We start from the raw sequence: 11522 nt of genomic DNA on the forward strand, positions 1-11522 counted from the left end.
TGAAATTCTCTCTCTCCTTTTCCCTCTCCCTCTGCCCCTCTCTCCTACCCCCTGCTAGGGTGTGTGTGCTCGCTCGCTCTCTCTCCCCCCCCAAAATAAATAAATAAATAAATAAATAAATAAATAAATAAATAAATAAATAAAATCCTTTAAAAAAGGAAGATAGATTGGTTGAAATTTTACTTTGCTTTAAAACAACATTCCAGAGATCTAAGAAACTCAAAAAACTCCAAAAAGGACGGATGCAAAGAAAACTATACCAAGGCACATCATAATAAAACTTCTGAAAATGGAAGAGACCATTTTTAAAGAGACAAAGACATTACATAGAGGAGTGATGATAAGAATGACTGCCAACTTCTTACCAGAAATAATAGAGGTCTCAGAATAATGAAAAGATGTAGTTCAAGTGATGAATGAAAGACAATGTCCAACTTAGGATTCCATATACTGCAAAGCTATCCTTCAAAGATGAATGCAAAATTAAGAAACTTACAGAAAAACTAAAGTCTAGAGAACTCATTACCAGCAGAATCCCACTATAAGAATTACTAAAGGAGGGGTGCCTGGGTGGCTCAGTCATTAATCATCTGCCTTCGGCTCAGGTCATGATCCTGGGGTCCTGGAATCGAGCCCCACATCGGGCTCCCTGCTCATGGGAAGCCTGCTTCTCCCTCTCCCACTCCCCCTGCTTGTGTTCCCTCTCTCACTGTCTCTCTCTGTCAAATAAATAAAGTCTTAAAAAAAAAAAAAGAATTACTAAAGGAAATTCTGCCGGCTGTAAAGGAAAGGGACCTGATGGAATTCAGACCCATAGGAAATAATGTAGAGGGCCAGAAATAGTAAATATGTGGGTAAATGTAAACAATATTTTCCCTTAGATTTTTATAAAGACAATAGGCTTGTTAAAGCCAAATAATAATAATAATGTATTATGGGGTATATAACAAGTAGAAAGAAAACATGTCGACAATAGCACAAAAAAACCAGGAAAAAGGAAAAATAGTATACTGCTACAAATTCTTATGTATGAAATAGTATAATTTTAATTCAATAATTCATAAAGAATACATAACATCTAATAAAAGAGATTCAGAATACAAGGAAAAAAAGTAACAGAAATCAAAGGAAAAAAGGCAAATCCACAATTATAATTGAGATTTTAATGTGCTTCTCTCAGGAATTAATTCAAGTAGTTATAGAAATTTTGAGCTACACCAACAACCAACTTGCTCTAGTTGATATTATAGAACACAACACCAATTACTGAATTCTTTGCAAGTGCACATGGAATTTCCAAGACAGATTATACGTTGATTCATAAAACAAATATTAATTCATTTAAAAGGATTAAAATCATATAGAGTACATTCTCTGCCCACAATGGAATGTAATTAGAAAGCCAATATCATGACATGTCTAGAAAATTCCATAAATATTTAGAAATTCACTACATCCTCTAAATGATTCTCAAAGAAGAAATTACAAGAGAAAGTCAGAGGACATTACCAAATTTGAAAAACCCATGATTCTCCCTTCTTTGTGGATAAAAACCCAGTTCTTCCCTAGTGGGTGTCTTGCTTTCTTTTACACAGAACACTCACAACACTTCACTTCTGACACTTCTAGTCACCAAATGTGGGGGGAACCATCCCAACCAGTTCTCCATGATGTCAGCTGAGTGCCCTGCAAGTCAAGTCAATTCTGACACTACCTACCCAGGGATAGCATCAGATCCCACAGTTTAAGATTGCTCCCACACCACTTTAGATGCCAATCACAAGTAGTAGGTTCCCAAGTTACCCACAACTTCTGTTGATCAGAGGTTCCTAAGACCGCCTCAGCTTTGATTAATTTGCTAGAGCAGCTCACAGAACTCTGAGAAACAATTACTTACATTTACCAGTTTATAAGGGATGTGATAAAGGATACATATGAACAGCTAGATGAAGATACACATAGGGCAAAGTGTGGGAGGGTCCCGAGCTTAGGAGCTTCTGTCCCCCGTAGAGTTGGGGTGCACCAGTGAGGATGTGTTTACCAGCCTGAAGATTCACTGAACCCTGTTTTATTGGGATCAAAATAGAATGTAGACATGATCAAATATTAATTCCATTTCCAGCCCTCTCCCCTCTCTAGAGGATGGGGTGTGGGGCTGAAAATCCTAAGCTTCTAATCATGGTTTGGTCGTTTGGAGGCCAGCCCCCATTCAGGAACCATCCAGGAGTCTACCTAGAATTATCTCAATAGAACAAAAAGTACTCCTGGTGCTTTTATCATTTAGATAATTAAAAGAGTTTTAGGAGCTCCGTTCCAGGAACCAAGGGCAGAGACATATATGCCATATACATGTGCCAGAGGCAAGCACAAAGGAAGCCTGCCCTGTCTAAACATACCGATAATGTGAGCTGATCACTTCCCCGATTGTTAGAAATGGACATTTATCTTTCACTTTGGCTGGTCAGCATGCAACTTCTTCTACATATTAGGAGTTCCCCACTTGATAAACAGCCCACTTCTCACCACAGAAGCTAAAAATGTCACATACTCACTTCATCCTTGAGGTTAGGGTGTAATATGAGTAAGGTTCCACCAAACAGATGTGTAAACCCACACTTGATTCAGAATCTAATGGTAATTCATGAAGTTTCATGAGGCAGAAGCAGAGGCTGAACATTTCTGTGTGATTTTCAGAAAGAGCAGTGTCCCTGGTTCTAGTAGTAGGATCGGATTTCTAGGGTAGGGGACACCTGTGGTGGCAGTGTTATATTGCCACCAGAATGTGCAGTTAGATTTTGAAGTTCCTGAATTTGAAAACTCCAAGTCTAGGTTTCCAGGCCTCCATCACAATTCTAACTACCCAAAATCCTTTTAATAAATTGCTTTTTTCTTATTCAATTAGTCTGAATTTGCTTCAGTTGCTTGACACTAAAAACCCAATTGAAATTTTCTTGAAGTTCTCATAAGTAGCATTCTCTGTTAATTACAGCTGAAAGTATCCTAAGTAATCCTAGTCCTGGGCTCTGTCAGTTATCTATTACCACATAACATTCTGCAGTAAATGACACAGTAGATTAAAACAACAATTATCTTGTTTCACTAGCTTTTGGAGATGTATCTTGAAAGAAGTTGCTGTGGCCAATGTCAAAGAGGTTACTGCCTATGTTCTCCTCTAGGATTTTGATGAATTCCTGTCTCACATTGAGGTCTTTCATCCCATTTTGAGTTTATCTTTGTGAATGGTGTTAGAGAATGGTCGAGTTTCATTCTTCTGCATGTGGCTGTCCAATTTTCCCAGCACCATTTATTGAAGAGACTGTCTTTTTTCCATTGCATGTTTTTTCCTGCTTTGTCAAAGATTATTTGACCATAGAGTTGAGGGTCCATATCTGGGTTCTCCATTCTGTTCCATTGGTCTATATGTCTGTTTTTCTAAGCTGTTTGGTGATCACAGCTTTGTAATATAGCTTGAAATTGGGCAACGTGATGCCCCCAGCTTTGTTTTTCTTTTTCAACATTTCCTTGGCGATTCGGGGTCTTTTCTGATTCCATACAAATTTTAGGATTGTTTGTTCCAGCGCTTTGAAAAATGTCATTGGAATTTTGATCGGGATGGCATTGAAGGTATAGATTGCTCTGGGTAGCATAGACATTTTAACAATGTTTATTCTTCTGATCCATGAGCATGGAATATTTTTCCGTCTTTTTGTGTCTTCTTCAATTTCTTTCATGAGTAAAAATGAACTTTTAGGACTTCATCAAGATAAAAAGTTTCTGCACAGCAAAGGAAACAATCAACAAAACAAAGAGGCAACCCAAAGAATGGGAGAAGATATTTGCAAATGACACTACAGATAAAGGGCTGGTATCCAAGATCTATAAAGAACTTATCAAACTCAACACCCAAAAAGCAAATAATCAAGTCAAAAAATGGGCAGAAGATATGAAAAGACACTTCTCTGAAGAAGACATACAAGTGGCTAACAGACACATGAAAAAGTGTTCATCATCATAGCCATCAGAGAAATTCAAATCAAAACCACATTGAGATACCACCTTACACCAGTTAGAATGGCAAAAATGGACAGAGAAAGAAACAACAAATGTTGGAGAGGTTGTGGAGAAAGGGGAACCCTCTTACACTGTTGGTGGGAATGCAACTTGGTACAGCCACTTTGGAAAACAGTGTGGAGGTTCCTCAAAAATTTAAAAATAGAGCTACCCTATGACCCAGCAATTGCACTCCTGGGTATTTACCCCAAAGACACAGATGTAGTGAAAAGAAGGGCCATATGCACCCCAATGTTCATAGCAGCAATGTCTGCAATAGCCAAACTGTGGAAAGAGCCGAGATGCCCTTCAACAGATGAATGGATAAAGAAGATGTGGTCCATATATACAATGGAATATTACTCAGCCATCAGAAAGGATGAATACCCAACTTTTACATCAACATGGATGGGACTGGAGGAGATTATGCTAAGGGAAATAAGTCAAGCAGAGAAAGTCAATTATCATATGGTTTCACTTATTTGTGGAACATAAGGAATAGCATGGAGGACATTAGGAGAAGGAAGGGAAAAATGAAGGGAGGGAAACCGGAGGGAGAGATGAACCATGAGAGACTATGGACTCTGAGAAACAAACAGGGTTTTAGAGGGGAGGGGGGAGGGGGGATGGGTTAGCCCGGTGATGGGTATTAAGGAGGGCACATACCGCATGGGGCACTGGGTGTTATACGAAAACAATGGATTGTGGATCACCACATCAAAAACTAATGATGTATTGTATGGTGACTAACATAACATAATAAAATTAAAAAACAAAAACAAAAACAACAATTATTTATTCTTGTTCACTTGTCTGTGGGTTGCCTGTAGGCTGAGTTTATATGACTTTGGCTCCAAAATGTGGACAGGGTCTAGCCAGCACCTTGCGTCTCTCATTCTCCTTGGACCTCCCAAGGCTTGTCTTCTTATGGAAATGACAGTAGTCAAGAGGGCAAGACCAACTGGGCAATTATAACTCAAGCCCTCTCATGTGAGGTATACTAGTATTCCAATGGCCAAGTCCCATGGCTAAGTCCAACATCAGTGACGTAGGAAATAATATCCTCTAGTGACATGAGCTGCACAGCACATGGCCAAGAGCATGTATAGAGCAAGGGGTAAAGAATTTGAACAATAATGAAATCTACTATATCAACCTACAGCCCATTCCTATCCCCGCCAAAAACCAAAGTGTTAGGTGACACCTGGCAATGGTGTCATAGTTTCTGTTGGGTAAGTGTTGAAGACTTGTCAGAAAGGTCTTGGACACACTACCTTCAGAGGAAGAAATGAACCTCTGTCATCTTTGTATGATCGTGATGATGATGAATCATAAACGATGGGGTTGTTAAAGATCTTAAAGACCCCTTAGTAAATCTCATTGCTTGATTGATAAGGAAACTAAAGCACCAAAATGTGAGTGACTTGGTCATGGTGTACAGCTAGAAAATGGCAAGAGAATGACTGGAACGCACACTGAACGTGATGGGGTTAACATTTTGGAGAAACATCAACGTGCTTTTCTTCTTTGCCTGAGTATGTTAATGCTCCCTACTTCCCTGGACTGACCCAAGTGTGTGTGTGTGTGTGTGTGTGTGTGTGTATGTGTATACACAAGGTAATTGTGAAGAGGGATAGGGGTGGGAGTAAGGGTGGGGTGGGGGTGAAGATGAGGAGGGAGAGTATAATTCGTTTCAGAAGGTTTGCAAAGAGAACAAAAGAATTTATATTCGGATTCTGACATTCAAAATAGATGACGTAGCAAGACAATAGCTATGAGAGAGAGAGTACTTCTACTTTCCTTTATCTGCTCCAACCTCACTCCTTTCTGGCCCTTCACAGTAGCATAAAAAAAATCAAGTAAAGGGGCTCCTGGGTGGCTCAGTCTGTTAAGCGTCTGTCTTCGACTCGGGTGGTGATCTCAGGGTTCTGGGATCGAGCCCCACAACGGGCTCCCTGCTCAGTGGGGAGTCTGCTTCTCCTTCTCCCTCTGCCGCTCCCCCTGCCTGTGCTCTCTCACTTGCTCTGTCAGATAGATATCTAGATAGATAGATAGATAGATAGATAGATAGATAGATAGATAGATGATAGATAGATGATAGAAAAATCAACTATGAAAATTTCGAGTCACATAAATTCTCTTACAGTTTAGAAAACAGCTCTTCTGCCTATGGCAGGCTTGGAGGTCTATGGGACAATGAGGATACGTTAGGACGAATTAAAGAAAATCTCGCCCCCCTTTAGCTTGAGGGGATTGTAGAAAGAAGGAGAACAAGAAAGAGAGCAAGTGGGGCAGAGGTGAGGATCGAAGAGGGGTGCACAGACCCCAGAGGCAGAAGAAGGTTGTGCATCATGTCCCCTTGCTTTCCTTCACGCAGCCTTATTTCAGGCTCTGTTTGGGCCGTGGGGCAGGGGTGCAGGCAGAAAGCTGCAGAATCAGTTAATCTGAGTGGGGACCCAGGAGGCCACGCTTTCAACAGGCTTCCTGGTGATTTTAATATGTATTGGCTTGAAAACCACTGAGATCAAAGTGAGATGAACATGCAGATTCCCCCACCCTGCTTCTCAGCTTGAAGCCCTCATGAGAATAAAGAGGTTAATTATGGACAAAATAAAGAAGTTAATATTGCTCAGAACATTTGGGGCGTGTGGGTTCATTTGTCACACATAACATGTGAGTGAAAGTACTCTATAAATTGTAAAGAGCTCTCCTCTGGAAATTTGCATTCCTGTAGTCAAGTTGCAGCCCAGAGTAGAAAAGGAGTTCTCTGGTTAGGACTCCAGGAACCTGGGAAATAAAAATAGATTCAGGTTTTAGCTAAATGCCCACAGCACAGGTGAATGTTCTTCCTCGAATCAAATTAAGTAATTTCTTTTCCCTAAATCAAAGTGAGATGACCCAAACAAAAGTACTTTCTTAAGTAGTCGATCACTAGTTGCAAATTCCGGAGGGCTTTGCTCCTAGAGTTGGAGGGGGCAGGTGGAATGGTCGTGGTTGCGGCCAGGGCTCCGGAGTCAGAATGAGTGAGGTAGGAACGCTGGATCTGCCCCTACTAACTGTGTGACTTTGGAAAATTTGCAAAATTCCTCGCAGCCTGTGTTCTCATGAGTAAAATGGGCCTGATTGTATGGTCTCCTGCCATAGGGTGGTGTGAGGGAAGACAATCCAAAGTACATGCTTCTACTTCTGGAGAGCTGTTATGAGTCCCTTTATCTAAGAATTCTGTTGAAATTTTTTTAAGATTTTATTTATTTGAGAGAGAGAGAGAGCACAGGTGGGGGAGAGGGAGAAGCAGGCTCCCCGCAGAGTAGGGAGCCTGATGGGGGGCTCAATTCCAGGACCCCGGGATCATGACCTGAGCAGAAGGTGGATGCTTAACTGACTGAGCCACCCAGGTGCCCCTCTGTTGAAATTCTTAAGAGAGACTAGGTCCTCTGGTAGCCCTACTGAATAAGAATGCCCAGAGGTAGACTTTAAACAGCTACACAGGATGTCCCTGTGCACATGGAAGGATTATTCCAGAGTACCAATTCTCATATTTTAATGCATATCAGCATCACCTGGAGGGCTTGCAGGGGCCTAGCCCCAGAGTTTGCAATTCCGGAGGTCCAGGGTGGGGGCCTGGGAATGTGCACTTCTAACAAGCTCCCAGGGGGTGCTGATCCTGCTGGTGACCAGGCTTCCAGAACTGCCCCAGGGTGGAGGCCAGCCACCTAGGCCGTCAGCACAAATCTGGCCCACTTCTTGTCTTGGTGAAGGCAGTTTCATTAGAGCACAGTCCCCCTATGTATGTAGCATCTGCAGTTGCTTTTGCCCTGCATTGGCGACGTCGAGTCGTTGTAACCGAGATCGCAAAGATTAGAGTATTTACTACCCAGTCCTTTCCAGAAAATATTTACCAGCCTTTGTTCCAGAGTAAGAGTTCAGGTACTTTGGGGTGTCATCTTAGCCTTGGAACACACCCTTCATTAGATTAAGTAATTCAGGGCTTGATAAAGGGTGGGGTTCAATCAGGAACATGTGTTTCCAGTACTTGTGTTTCCAGTGTTGTGTTTCTTCAAATCTTGCTCTTGTTCTTTTTATAAACTTACACATTCTTAGAGTGAGTAGTTACGAGCTGGCACTGAAATTTTAATAAAAAATTCTATAAAAGGTAAATATTGATGATACTGTCTGCTTGATTTTATTAGTCTTTGTTGTCATGTCTAATGTATTAGCTTAGCCACCTTTTATGATGCCAACAATTTACTTCAAAGGGCTTCATCACAAATAATGCTTGCACATAAGAGTCACCTGAGGAAACTTTAAAAACATACCAATATCTGGGTCCTACCACCAGAACTTCTGATTTAAAAGTTATGGGGTGGGACTCAGTCTTTGATGTTTTTAAAAGCTTCCAGATGATTCCAATATGCAGCCAGCATTGAGAACCATGAACACAATGTGATTTTTTAAATGTGCTAGTTAAGGGGCGCCTGGGTGGCTCAGTAACTTGAGCGTCAGACTCATGATTTCAGCTCAGGTCGTGATCTCATGGGTGGAGGGATGGAGCCCTGCACCCCCACCCCACGCCCGGCTCTGCGCTAGGCAGGGAGTCTGCTTGAGAGTCTCTCCCTCTGCCCCTCCCCCTACTCGCATGTATGCCCTCTCTCTCTTTCTAAAATAAATAAATACAACTTTTAGAAAAAAACAAAAAATAAAACGTACTACTTTAAATTATCCCCTAGGTCCTGAGTTCTATGAATTGACACCCACAGGTGGTCGCTGTCATTCTCATTACAGAGCTGGCCCTCCGAGCTACCATACTTCTTATTGTTCATGCCACACCCACACCATAAACTCTGCTAATTGGCACAATGAAAGTCAGAAATTGGTTTTCATTGGTAGAAGTAGTGATTTGTTAATAATGAATATTAGACATGGTGTCTGTTGAAATTATTGATATTTAAGGTTTCCTAACCTGTTCGATGTCCAGCTGTGAATTAAGAGGATTCCAATTGCCTGGTGCTAAGAGAAGAGTCAATGAAATACAGTCACTCCTGGCTTCAATGAACCTTTTGTGTAAGGTGATAGTCTGAGCATCTAAAATTTTTTAGAGGTCAGTTGTTCTCAGCTCTGGCTGCATATTGGAATCATCTGGGGAGATTAAAAACCCTCTCATGCCCAGGGTACACCCCAGACCACTTACTTCAGAATCTCTGGGGTGGGGCCCAGGAATCAGTATTTTCTAAATCTCCTGAGGTGATTTCAATGGCCAGAAAAGGCTGAGAACTGCTCATCTCAAGACAATAAACAACTGGGACTTCATAAAGAGTTGCAGGGCAGGTGATCTGGTTGTTTCAGTTTGCTAGTAAGTGTTTGTTTAGTGATAGCTCCATGTGTGGGAGAAATTAGTCTGAGCCTTACTTTCATTATAATGTGATGTGAGGTTTCTGGGAGAGTAGCTGACCTGCACGCAACTCATGTACAGCATAGGAAACCATCAACAAAATGAAAAGGCAACATATGGAATGAGAGAAAATATTTGCAAATCATAGACCTGATAAGGGGTTAATATCCCAGATATATAAAGAACTCATACAACTCAATAGAAAAAAACCAGTCCAATCAAAAACTGAGCAGAGGACCTGAGTGGACATTTTTCCAAAGAAGACATACAGATGATCAACAGGTACCTGAAAATGTGCTAATCACTCATCATCAGGGAAATGCAAATCAAAAGTACAATGAGATATCACCTCACATCTGTCTGAATGGCTGGTATCAAAAAGACAAGAGACAGCAAGTGTCACCAAGGCTGAGGAGAAAAGGGAACATCTGTGCACTGTTGGTGGGAATGTAAATTGGTAGAGCCACTGTGGAAACAGTGTGGAGGTTCCTCAAAAAATTAAAAATAGAACTACTATATGACCCATCAATCTCACTTCTCGGCATTTATCTAAAGGAAATAAAATCACTATCTTGAAAGAAACACGTACCCCCATGTTCACTGCAGCATTATTTATAATAGCCAAGATACTGAAACAACCTAAGTGTCCATTAATGGATAAATGGATAAAGAAAAGATGGTATATATACACAATGGAATATTATTCACCTATAAAAAAGAAGGAAAACCTGCCATTTGTGACAACACAGATGGACCTGGAAGGTATTATGCTAAGAGAAATAAGTCAGAGGAAGACAAATACTATATGATCTCACTCATATGTGCAATCTTAAAAAACAAGGCAAAACAAACAAAAAACAAGAAAAATCTGAACTCACGGACAAAGGTTACAGATTGGTGGTTGTGGTTGCCAGAGGGAGGGGTGGGTAAAATGGGTGAAGGTGGTCAAAAGATATAAACTTTCAGTTATAAGATAAATAAGTCGTGGGGATGCAATGTACAGCATGGTGACTATAGTTAGTCATGCTGTACTATATATCTGAAAGTTGCTAAAAGAGTCACTCATAAAAGTTCTCATCACACACAAAAAAATTCTGTACCTATGTGTGGTGATGAACTGTAACTAGACTTCTTATGGTGATTATTTTATAAAATACACAAATAATATGAATATATGCAAATATATCAAATTATGCTGTAAACCTGAAACTAATACAAAGTTACATGTCAGTTATATCTCAATTAAAAAAAAGAGTCTGAGGGCCCCTGGGTGGCTCAGTCAGTTAATCAACTGCCTTGGGCTCAGGTCATGATCCCAAGGTCCTGGGATCGAGCCCCACGTCAGGCTCCCTATTCAGCAGGGAGTCTGCTTCTCCCTCTGATCCTCCCCCCTCTCGTGCTCTCTCTCTCTCTCTGAAATAAATAACTAAAATCTTAAAAAAAAAGAGTCTGATATGGTAGATGAAGAAGCAGGTGGGCTTAGAAAAGTTTACACAGTACCAAGAGAGGGAATGGAAACCTAGTCTGTCTCAAGGGACCACAGGATTCTACCCACTAGTATCTGCCACATCCGTTGGCTCTCAAGGACTGAGAGGCAAAGTTGAGATCCTGCCCGTATGGTCCCCACCTCCTTGTTTTCTGAATATACTGGGAGAGCCCCTAGGAACAAGTCTGTTTCAACATTCTTCATTTTATAAGAGCAGAAGCACATCCAGAGAGATAACCTACCTTCTTAAAATAACCTAGAAAGTCAATATTAGAGAGAGCCACAGGACTCAATGAAGTGTCTCAAAACTGAACTCAGGCAAAGGGGGATGAAAACAGTTTTTATTTATTTATTTATTTGAGAGAGAGCACATAAGCGGGGAGAGTAGCAGAGGGAGAGGGAGAAGCAGACTCCTGGCTGAGCAGGGAGCCTGACGCTGGGCTTGATCCCAGACACCTGGGATCATGACTTGATCTGAAAGCAGACGCTTAACCAACTGAGCCACACAGGTGCCCCTGAAGAAAGTTTTTAAAGCAAAGTAAGCATTCTATAACTTGATCGTGGTGGTGGTTACACCTTGTATACAATTATCAAGGT

This window comes from Halichoerus grypus, chromosome 1, assembly GCF_964656455.1.
Source record: "Halichoerus grypus chromosome 1, mHalGry1.hap1.1, whole genome shotgun sequence".
Classification (NCBI taxonomy): domain Eukaryota; kingdom Metazoa; phylum Chordata; class Mammalia; order Carnivora; family Phocidae; genus Halichoerus; species Halichoerus grypus.